Below are 11,749 nucleotides of genomic sequence, written 5' to 3'. Positions count from 1 at the left end.
CTAATAATTTAATTTGAATTTCGCGCTCTGCAATTTCACCGGATGTTGTCGAACCGTTCCGCGTCACAGGTTGAACAGGTGTGCCTTGTTAATACGTTTGAGCCAATCAGTTGTGTTGTGACAAGGTAGGAGTGGTAATACAGAAGATAGCCCTATTTGTTAAAAGACCAAGTCTATATTATGGCAAGAACAGCTCAAATAAGCAAAGAGAAGCGACAGACGATAATTACTTTAAGACATGATTAAGGAAAACATTCTTGGCAAATGCGTTCGCTTTCGTACATCTTGCGCCGGTCCAAGAATTTCACCTCTAGCGGCACAATACCAATGCAGAAAATGTCAAGAACTTTGAAAGTTTCTTCAAGTGTAGTCGCAAAAACCCATCAAGCGCTATGATGAAACTGTCCGCCAGAGGAATGGAAGACCCAGAGTTACCTCTGCTGCAGAGGATTAGAGTTCATTAGAGTTACCAGCCTCAGAAATTGCAGCCAAATAAATGATTCACAGAGTTCAAGTAATAGACACATCTCAACATCAACTGTTCGGAGGAGACTGCGTGAATCAGGCCTTCATGGAGGAATTTCTGCAAAGAAACCAGTCCTTAAGGACACCAATAAGAAGAGACTTCCTTAGGCCTAGAAACATGAGCAATGGATATCAGACCGGTGGAAAATCTGTCCTTTGGGCTGATGAGTACAAATTTGAGATTTTTGGTTCCAACCTCTGTGTCTTTGTGAGACGCAGAGTAGGTGAACGGATGATCTCCGCATGTGTGATTCCCACCGTGAAGTATGGAGGAGGAAGTGCTTTGCTGGTGTGTTCTTTCATAGTTTTCTACAATGTAGAAAATAGTGAAAATAAACAAAAATCCTTGCATGAGTAGGTGTGTCCAAACTTTTGACTGGTACTGTATATCCAGGCCCTGACTGCAAAACAAAAAAGGCAGGTGCACCAGCGAGGCTGTCCTCGATCTGGGATGTCTGGAGATCCTGGGATAGCTTACCCCGAATGAGGACTGCAATGGAATCCCACAGAAAAAAAAACACATGTAAACAACACTATTAGGAATCTATTTTAAAGTTCAGTACATGGTCTATAATGTATAATGGTTTTCAGACACAAGGGTTGAGTATCACACTTCTACAATCAACACACACCATCTTGATAACCAATGTAGCTAATGAAATAACCACTTGTTGATACCAAATAAAATGTTGTAGCTCGATGTTCTTGACAAATCCTGAGTTGGGACTAAAAGGTTCTATCTGCAAAAATATGATTATGTGATAATTGGCTTTAAAAGTTTCAGACACTCATGGTTGAATGGTGTCAGCAATTCTTATATTGTATTCTTTTGAACTTAAACACATGAATTGGGGTATTTAAATTACTATATAGGTAGAGAACATTGAACAGAACAAGGCTATGTCAATTACATTTTTGACAAAAATGCAGAAAGATATATCAAAATATAAAATAAAATTGTGCTACATCATACTCATAGCAATTTGTTTGACATTGGTTCCCATCACCACTTGTTCATTTCACAAATTCTAGCCACTTAGCTTGCTTGCTAGTCTAACTAGGTAGCTTGCTAGCTAAGGACTACAATAGTTCAAGAACATACCCAGTATATAACGTTTTACCTGTTCTGAAGACATTGCAAATCGGAAATTGATTTATTTTATTTCCAATCTTGTCCGTATTATCGCAGCCTAGACTCTGTTCAGAGATGATGTTGATGTACAGTGTCATTCCCAGCCGACTACCTATGAGAGCGGGGGTTTTGGGGAAACTGCATTCAAATCTTGAAATAATACAGCATTCTTGCACGAGGGGTGTACAAAAACACCTGTATACACACAGTTACACAGCACAGCTTTAACTAAATTAAAAGTGCGTTTTCCAAAATGCCACTTCTCTTTCAAAACATTAAATATGTGTCACAAAATCTAATACCAAAACAATATATTGTCATCTTATGAGAGGATTTCTTTAGCAAAATTAACCTACACCCTCAACTTAGAATACATGTCACAAAATTGGTATAATTTGTTATTGAATGAGGTCATCACACAATTCATTACATACTGGCTCAACAAATAATATCCATAACCATAAATAAACCACTTTCTTCCTATGAAAAAAAAGAGTATATGATATGAGATTGCTATTAAATATTTGAGAAAAGTAAGCTGTATTCTTGTTCAATGAATTAGTATCAAATACTAAAGCAGGAAGAATGTCACTAAAATGGGTTGAAAACTCAATTTGATACTGTGAATTGTTGTTATTGAGTAAACACATGCACACACATAGTAACATTTCTCCTGTAGCATCACACATTACAGGCAATCATCTTTCTCCTGTGCATTTATCCTGTGTAAACCAGTCAGCCTGCTAGTTAGCTAGCTGTTTGCGTTGGATGGCTAACGTGTTCAGGCATGGGTCGGGGCACAGCTCTCCAAACAGACAGAGAACTGGGCTGTTTGGTTTGAACTACAAAGCTTGTTATCTTTTCCTCCTTCTGTCTGTTTAGCGGTTTTAATGTGAGCGGCGGTGGGTTTGTGAAGCTCAGGGTCTGTTTTCAGGAGAGTCTTCTCATTATTTGTGGTAGAAAATCAAAAAAAGCAGCTAAATTACACTTACAGCAGCAGCACCGCCACAGGGCATCGTCGGCAACAGAACAGCGCTCGCTCTTCTTTGTATGAGTCTGGAGGGAGACCCACCTCCCCCCCTTGATGTGAGTATGTATGTGTGTGTTCCTTAACAGTCTACCGCTATGCCCCTCTGCAGGCGGGGTTCACTTCCAAACCTCCCCTGTTGCCCCTCCTCCTCTGGCCGCCTCCCTCTCAGGAGCCTCATTGGAGAGCCACCACGCCCACCTGGAGGAACGGGATGTACCCCCAGCCCCCATACCTCCCCCTTTCTCCCACCTCTCCCGCACCAATCCACTGCGTCCATATCGCTGCCGGCCCCACTGCTTTAGTGCCCCCCGCCCCCTCCCCGCCACACTTACAGTTACGCATTGATTTCATTCAAATCTAACCTTCCGCGCCGCGTTTGAAGTTGTCCTCTCTCCCTGGCCTACTCAGACACAGCCTAGAGTCCTGCAAAACAGCCCAACTAACACACACACAGAGCGCCAAAGGTTCCCCAGACCGATCCATTCACAGACACAATCACAACAACACCATCCATGGCTGGAGGGCAGGGATCTGTACTGAAACGCATGCCAAACACATACACACTGCCGGCTCCGTGTGTATTATCAGCACTAATGAGCTGATAGATGTTGAACTGATGAGAGGAGAGCAAATAATTTACTCTGACCAGGGATAAAACACACACAGAGAAAATGTTCACATCTCTCTTACTCATAGCTAGGCCTAGTTCCTAGGTTTAGGGCACTGCCATAGAGTATGTCTGCCACCCTCTCTGACCCGTCGACTCATGCCACCCACCATCATATGCCCAGCCCAACTCCACTAACCACAGGGAACACCATAAGAAACCAATTGGAAGGAAATTCCTTCCTTCTTGCACAAAGGTGCTCTACTCTAGAATCCTTCTTGGTTTTTCTCTAGAAGCGGTACAGAATAGAGAAAAAGGCCCATTTTTCTTGAAATTGTTAGTGTGAAGCAAAAAGTTTTAATGGAGCGGGAGAATATCATAGTGTGTGTGTGGGGGGGGGGGGGCAGCGGCATGTCAGACAATCTCTGGTCTACAACAGGGATGTGGCTCTGTTCAATGTTGTGTGGGCTGGTTAGCTGTTGTTTGAGTGAGTGTGAGTGTGTGTGTGTGTATTTAAACCAACACAGTCCATCAACAAACTCTTACACACACACACACACACACACACAAACACACCGAGCGGGTCAGAGGAAAGCAGAGATCCTTATCAAGCGTTTTAAAGGATATTGAAGCCTTAATAAGAAAATATAGATATATTCCACTGGCCTTTTTAGTTGAGTGTGTTCACTATATTTGTTTGGCTGATATCGATCTAAGAAAAAGGAAATGTGTAATACAACTAAATAAAGACACACATAAATACATATATATAGCCCCTTTAAAAGCCAACAATCAATGTGTTGCTCACAATTTCTGAAAAGAATACGTGCTGTACGTCCAGATTTATAAATTTGCCGCACGGCAATCACACGCATGTTTGCTGTTACAAATCCGACCTGTCCTAAAACTGTGCGTGCGTGAATGAGCAATATAACTCTGCCTGAACAACACCCACCATTCACCATACACCGTCCACGCATTCTGCAAGATTGATTGTATATTGGAAACAATTTCAAAGTAAATGATACAGCCAACACTTCTATGCAAAAGACACCTTTAATTCAATATCTGGTATCAGTGTTTCTATCTCCTGCCTTGGTAAAGGCTCTAAGTCTACGATATCACGCTCCTATCGCACAGCAATACTTTAGCCTTTACCCATACTGTCAAATCTAAGTTACCTTAGCCAAATACATTTAAACTCATTTTTTCACAATTCCTGACATTTAATCTAAGTAAAAATTCCCCATCTTAGGTCAGTTAGGATCATCACTTTATTTTAAGAATGTGAAATGTCAGAATAATAGTAGAGAGAATTATTTATTTCAGCTTTTATTTCTTTCATCACATTCCCAGTGGGTCAGAAGTTTACATACACTCAATTAGTATTTGGTAGCATTGCCTTTCAATTGTTTAACTTGGGTCAAATGTTTCGGGTAGCCTTCCACAAGCTGCCCACAATAAGTTGGGTGAATTTTGGACCATTCCTCCTGACAGAGCTGGTGTAACTGAGTCATGTTTGTAGGCCACCTTGCTCACATATGCTTTTTCAGTTCTGCCCACAAATGTTCTATAGGATGAGGTCAGGGCTTTGTGATGGCCACTCCAATACCTTGACTTTGTTGTCCTTACGCCATTTTGCCACAACTTTGGAAGTATGCTTGGGGTCATTGTCCATTTGGAAGACCCATTTGCGACCAAGCTTTAACTGATGTCTTGAGATGTTGCTTCAATATATCCACATAATTTTCCTCCCTCATGATGCCATCTATTTTGTGAAGTGCACCAGTTCCTCCTGTAGCAAAGCACCCCCACAACATGATGCCATTGCCCTGTTGAAAAACAAATGATAGTCCCACTAAGAGCAAACCAGATGGGATGGCGTATCGCTGCAGAATGCTGTGGTAGCCATGCTGTTTAAGTGTGCCTTGAACTCTGAATAACTCAACAACAGTTTTTTTCTGAGGTCTTGGTTGATTTATTTAGATTTATCCATGATGCCAAGCAAAGAGGCACTGAGTATGAAGGTAGGCCTTGAAATACATCCACAGGTACACCTCCAATTGCCTCAAATTATGGAAATTAACCTATCAAAAGCTACGAAAGCCATTACATCATTTTCTGGAATTTTCCAAGCTGTTTAAAGGCACAGTCAACTTGTGATACAGTGAATTATAAGTGAAATAATCTGTCTGTAAACAATTGTTGGGAAAATGACTTGTCATGCACAAAGTAGATGTCCTAACCGACTTGCCAAAACTATAGTTTGTGAACAAGAAATTTGTGGAGTGGTTGAAAAATGAGTTTAATCACTCCAACCTAAGTGTAAGTAAACTTCCAACTTCAACCGTGTGTTTCAATCATTTGCAGTAACTTGTGCTGTATTTGGCAAAGGACTATGAACAGTTTCTGAAAGAGAAAACCATGGCAAATTGCTGTGGGCCTGTCAGCAGAACGTTTCAATTCTACATGTTTTGCAATGACTTTTCCCCCCCAACCTAAATATGCTGGACTGCCCATTAAATTTGTGTAGCCTATTATAAAACGCACTGCCTTTGGGATCAAAGATACTGTATGAACACTTGAAATACATATAGCCTATGTATTTACTAGGCTACTAGCCCCAATTAAATGAGAGACGTGTATGGTCATTTGTTGTAGGCATATGGCTACTTTGGGAATAAGATGACATCACAGCCAGAAAATGTGAGGAATTTAATTCTGCAATTGTCATGAAAATAAAATAAATATGAAAATGATTCCTATGTCTAATCTAAGTTAGCGTGAGAATGTCCTTTCCTCCATGCAAACTTTAGACCATGCGTACACACATTTTCTAGTATTGTATTGCAAACAGGCAAGTAAGTAATTTGTGCAAATGGGGAAAATGACAACACACTTATTCATAAATACACAATAACAAGATGCAGCCATTTGGGGAAGGGAAGAATTAGGGAAGAGTGAAAAAATGTTGTTTTATTTTTTGCGAATCTATTTCTGCTTATTTTATTTTCCTAACCATTGCAGAATAAATTCCCCACGCGCATGTTGTGTCTCAACTAATGGCGGGCACAAGCCAAAAACATCAGATGATGTAAAGTAGGGTCTAAGCTACATAAAACATCATATAAAAACATGTAAACGCCAATTATTGTTATATAATCGCATATGCAAATACAAAAATATCTAACGTGTGTTTAGATAATTGATGTTAAAAGATGTCATCATTTTCATTTCAAGTAAATATAAAATTGTTTAGACAACCCTATTTGTAAGCTTTTACATGATGTCAAACTCAACTGTTGATCTTTTCCAGTGATGATGACATGTATTTCTTCATGGTATGGTGGGGTATGAGAGATGGGTCAACTTTGAGCACCTTTATATCCGGAATGTTTTGGCCTTCAAGCTCAAAAAGTTCCTTTCTAATCACTTTTCTTTCTTCAAGGGATGCTGTCAAAAAGTGATTGAATTCAAATGGATTTACCAATAGTCTATTTCACATTTTGCTGTATGCGATCACATAGGCAGCCGGTTTATAGCCTACAGTTGGTCAAAATGGCAGTTGATCTTTTACTTTGAAGTATGTATGCGACTACTCTTTGTAGCCTATTGCAATAATTATTTGGAAATTAGTAGCCTAGACAATATTTTGGAATTCACGGTCAGTCCAGCACATTAGGTTGTGTGGGGAGGTCATTGCAAAACATTGTTGAATTGAAACGTTCTCTAGATCCACAACAATTTGCCATAGTTTGCCATTAAGAAAATGCCACCGTCCTTTGCCAAATACAGCTTAAGTTACTGCAAAAGACTGAAAAACTCTGCCAACACAGTAAATAGACCGGTAGCATATGTAAAGGAGTTGTCGGTATAGGCTACAGTATTTCTGTGCAATAGGAGCACGACAGCATAGCCTCAGAGCCTACATGCAGGTGATAGAAACCCAATAATCTATTGATAAACAAAATATTGAACTATTAGTATTTTGCAAACAAGTGTGTGTAGCATTTAAACTTTTTTTGAATACATACAATCAATCAATCGTGTGGAACTTGCTAAAAAGGCAGCATGCATGTTTAGTTGTAAAAAGTCCTGTGTCTTACATATATTTCCACACTATGAGGTTGGAATAATACTGTGAAACCTATGATAATGCCCTTTAAGTGTAAAAACTGTTTGGAATTTCAGCCTGTTTTGGTGGGACGGAGTTTTGGCCTGTCTGGTGACATCACCAGGTGGTAAATTAGTTAATAGACCAGTAAGAAATAGAGTTCCAAACCTCTCTGCCAATAACAGCTAGTTTTCAGTTGTCCCCCTCCCCACTCAGACCACTCCAAGCAAAATTTCACTTGATAAACTGCTCTTTGCTAAGAAGTTATTTTTGATCATTTTTGACCATTTTAATTGAAAACAATCACATTAAGTACTTAATTGTTACCCAGAAATGATTTGATAGAGAAAAACAGCTGCATTGGACCATTAAAACATTCTGCCCACACCTCTACAGAAATGTGATCAAATGTGCCATCGCTCTTTCGTTTAGAACCTGCCGAGGCCTAATCCCAATAGTTCCAAATTATACAGCAAATATTGTCACCATAAAAGGTGAATGGCGTGTTTTCCTGACGGAGTTACAACGCTCGTTCACGTGCACACAGTTTCAAGACAGGTCTGACTTATAACGGGAAACATGTATGGTGTGCGCCAAGTTTATAAATCTCAATCGTTTTTTACTTATGTATTCTTTTCAGAAATGGTGCATGCAGATATTTAGTTAGAAATTCACACAACGATTATAAATGAGGCCCCGGAACGCATACCTTGATGTGTGACCACAGTGTAGAGACCCTTGCCTAAATGGGGTGCATGGATACGTTATATTTGGACAGGGTTGCGCTGAGGCCTCCACAGTCCTCTCTCTCTGCGCGTCCCTCCGAGCTCTGGCGCATAACTGACGAGTCCGAGACACGCGCCACTCAATATGACAGACAACGACTCCCCGCCAATCACATTACTCCGCCCTCCAATCACATTAGGACACAGCGCTTGGAGGAAGGATATGGGTGAATCAAGGTGCAATTCTCATGGAAAGTAGGGCCCCCTGAGTGAATTAGGTCCACATATTGCACCTGGGTTGTCTGTGTGTGCGCGTTGTGTGTGTGTGAACATATTGCACCTGGGCCAAGGCAGATCGACAGTAGAGAGATAAAGAGATCAACTATGTTCAGGTGACGCAGGTACACTTAAGGATGCAACATTACAGGAGAGAATGTAATGCATTCCGAGAAGGGGTGATGGATGGATGAGGCTGGGATGAGGCCCAGCCGGGGTGTCTCTGCTGGATACCCTCATAATATCCACGTTAATGCACCTGGGGGGGGTGTATGTGCATGCATGTCAGTGTGAGTATGCCATGGACTCACAAAATAACTCTTCACTCACCCTTGTTTGTCGGACCTCTTGGCTTTGGCTCTGTCCTTGTCTCGGTCCCGGCCCTCGTCTCAGTCCCTGCCCTTGTCTCGGTCCCTGCCATTGTCTCGGTCCCTGTTCTTCTCCTTGTCTTTGTCGCGGCCCTTCAGCCGGCTGCGGTCTCGGCTGTGGCTGCGGCTCTTCTTGCGGCTGGACCGGCCGCTGCTCCTGCTGCGAGAACGCCGCCGCTCACGAGACCTGGAGAGACAACACAACACACGATCAGAATCACAACAAAAATATTGATAAAAAGTATGTAAAATATGTTCGATTTGATTTTAAATATACTGTAACAGTTGGCACTAACCGAAGAGGCACGGTAACAGTTAAAAATGATGATAATTTGGGGGGGTGCTTTTGTCCTGTTACACACAAATGTGTAATGGAAATGTGTTTCTTGCATATCCCAACTCCCCCTGAGACACCTGCAGGGAATGGAGTCACGGCCAGGGTCACCATTGTCCAGTACCCCTGGAGCAATTAGGGTTAAGTGCCTTGCTAAAGGGCACAGCGGCAGACTTTTCACCTTGTCGGCTTTGGTATTTGAGCCAGCGACCTTTCGGTTACTGGCCCAATGTTCTAACTTTGAGGCTACCTGCTGCCCCAGAGGCTAACCCGCATGATTCTGACATGCAACTAAAACCACCCCATCTGGTCCCATATGTTATGACTCCCAAGGCCTTGGGTCAGTCAGACTGTTAGAAAGGGCTTTATGTACTGTGGGGCCTCTGTAACTTGTAATGCCTTGTGTCACATTATTCATTGTTTAAATGTTGAAAAGACTAAATTAAAAAGTCATACTAATCAGACTGGGGCACCGGCTGGAGATGGGGCACCGGCTGGAGATGGGGCCCCAGGCTGGAGATGGGGCCCCAGGCTGGAGATGGGGCCCCAGGCTGGAGATGGGGCCCCAGGCTGGAGATGGGGGACTGGCTGGAGATGGGGGACTGGGGCACCGGCTGGAGATGGGGGACTGGGGCACCGGCTGGAGATGGGGGACTGGGGCACCGGCTGGAGATGGGGGACCGGCTGGAGATGCGGCCCCAGGCTGGAGATGTGGGACAAGCTGGAGATGGGGGACAGGGTGGAGATGGGGGACCGGCTGGAGATGGGGGACTGGGGGACCGGCTGGAGATGTGGGACAAGCTGGAGATGGGGGATGGGGGACAAGCTGGAGATGGGGGACCGGCTAGAAATGGAGGAAATTAGGTAGGGCTTTAGATGGCAGCCTTATCGATCCTGACAGTCAATGGGATGGACCCCTGAATACACACAGATACACACACTGGGAGTAGTTGGAAAGATTTAGTAGGCTACTTATAGAGACAGGTTGGCTGGGCCAGCCTTCAGAGCCCATTGACACACTGGCAGTCACCGCAGCCTGTCACTGCCTCTCTTGCACACACCTCCGTGGAGTGGAGAGACTACAGTGTCTATTTGCGCATGCACACCTCTATAGATTGAGATAAGTCCTTTTCAATACGCCGTCAGTCGGAGGCTGATGTGTGTGTGTGTGTGTGTGTGTGTGTGTGTGTGTGTGTGTGTGTGTGTGTGTGTGTGTGTGTGTGTGTGTGTGTGTGTGTGTGTGTGTCTGTCTGACAGTGACAATGTGAAAAGAACCCTGTAAAAAGAAAAGGAGGAAGCTAAGGTGTTATATTCTATCATCTATCATTTTATTGATTTGTCTATAAAAACAGTCCAACCTGCTGTCCGAGAATCTTTATTGCTTTCTTTCCTCTTTATTAGTTTGCCATTTGAAATATCCAAAGCGATCCCTCTTTTGACATAAAACTAATCATATTTTTCCAAGTCCTGTCACAAAAGTCTGTGGACAACTGTTGAAAACAGGTCCTCCCTGTTAATATAACCTTATCATCATTATGATCTAAAACACAAAACTGATCCTGGATCAGCACTCCTACTGTGAGATGCTTTATACATACACTAGTTCTACAACGTGTTCTACTGTCGAACAAAGCTGGGTGTCAACGATGAGTAGGTGATACATTGAATACTGCAAAAATAAAACTAGCTCTTTATACAATGCAAATGACATTCAAAATATCTGCCTAATACTGTGCTTGCACAATGACATGGCCATTTACAAGGACACAGGTATTAATAAGTATCACATTAATACATCCTTCACAAGAGAAATATCAGATTCCAATGTCATAAAACGCTGCACTGTCATCACTAGTAATGGTGGTCAATCATTTGCCTGGCTACCAAAACTCCTGTCTCTAGCCGAACGCTATACCATGCCCACAGACGTTAGTTTCTTCTCCGCAATGAGTCTGGACCTGAGTACTTCCCTGACAATTTCAAGAACGCAAACACACTTCTGATTGGTCCCCAAAACCAATGGGTTGGGACAGAGCCAGAACACACATGGGTAAAGCAGCATTTAGAAAATGTATCATTTGGCTCTGATTGGTTAGAAATTATCCAATCGCTGATGACTTTGTTTTGTAGAACACCCCTCATTTTGACATCACCACAAACACCTTAAATGATGGCAGTCTCAGACTGAGCTTTGTAGCAAACATAGAGCAGCGGAACAACATTTTTATTTTAGATTTTATTTACTTAACTAGGCAAGTCAGTTAAGAACAAATTCTTATTTTACAATGACTGCCTAACTGCCTTGCTCAGGGGCAGAACGACAGATTTTTACCATGTCAGCTCGGGGGATTCGACCCAGCAACCTTTCAGTTACTGGCCCAACGCTCTAACCACTAGGCTACCTGCCGCCGCCAGCAAGCAAGTAAATATCAATATTCTATGTATCAAGACCGCACGCGTGCAAGAGGGAGACAATCACCTGTGGTTTGCAAAGCCTTGTCGAAATTAGAGTTACATTAATACAGTACATCAGAGTTCTGTGTAAGGTGGTTATGTCACCAGAGAACTGGCAAACCACCCAGCCTTAACGTCCTGGGGGAATGTGTATAGGTTTATTGCTCTAATCAGCCTCCCGCCT

General features: G+C 42.5%; 1 long non-coding RNA gene across 3 annotated transcripts in view; it reads right to left on the bottom strand.

Moving 5' to 3' along the window:
- LOC112265051 overlaps nucleotides 1-11,749 on the bottom strand; it is a 181,641-nt gene that overhangs the window by 147,034 nt on the left and 22,858 nt on the right. For all 3 annotated transcript variants that reach the window (XR_006078642.1, XR_006078643.1, XR_002955720.2), the window contains exon 4: nucleotides 8,740-8,964. This is a non-coding gene — a long non-coding RNA (uncharacterized LOC112265051). The remainder of the gene's footprint in view (nucleotides 1-8,739; nucleotides 8,965-11,749) is intronic.

The sequence above is a fragment of the Oncorhynchus tshawytscha genome, linkage group LG13 (genome assembly GCF_018296145.1).
Source record: "Oncorhynchus tshawytscha isolate Ot180627B linkage group LG13, Otsh_v2.0, whole genome shotgun sequence".
Taxonomy (NCBI): Eukaryota; Metazoa; Chordata; class Actinopteri; order Salmoniformes; family Salmonidae; genus Oncorhynchus; species Oncorhynchus tshawytscha.
Note: the sequence above shows the minus strand (reverse complement) of the source record. Positions and strands in the feature narration are given on the sequence as shown.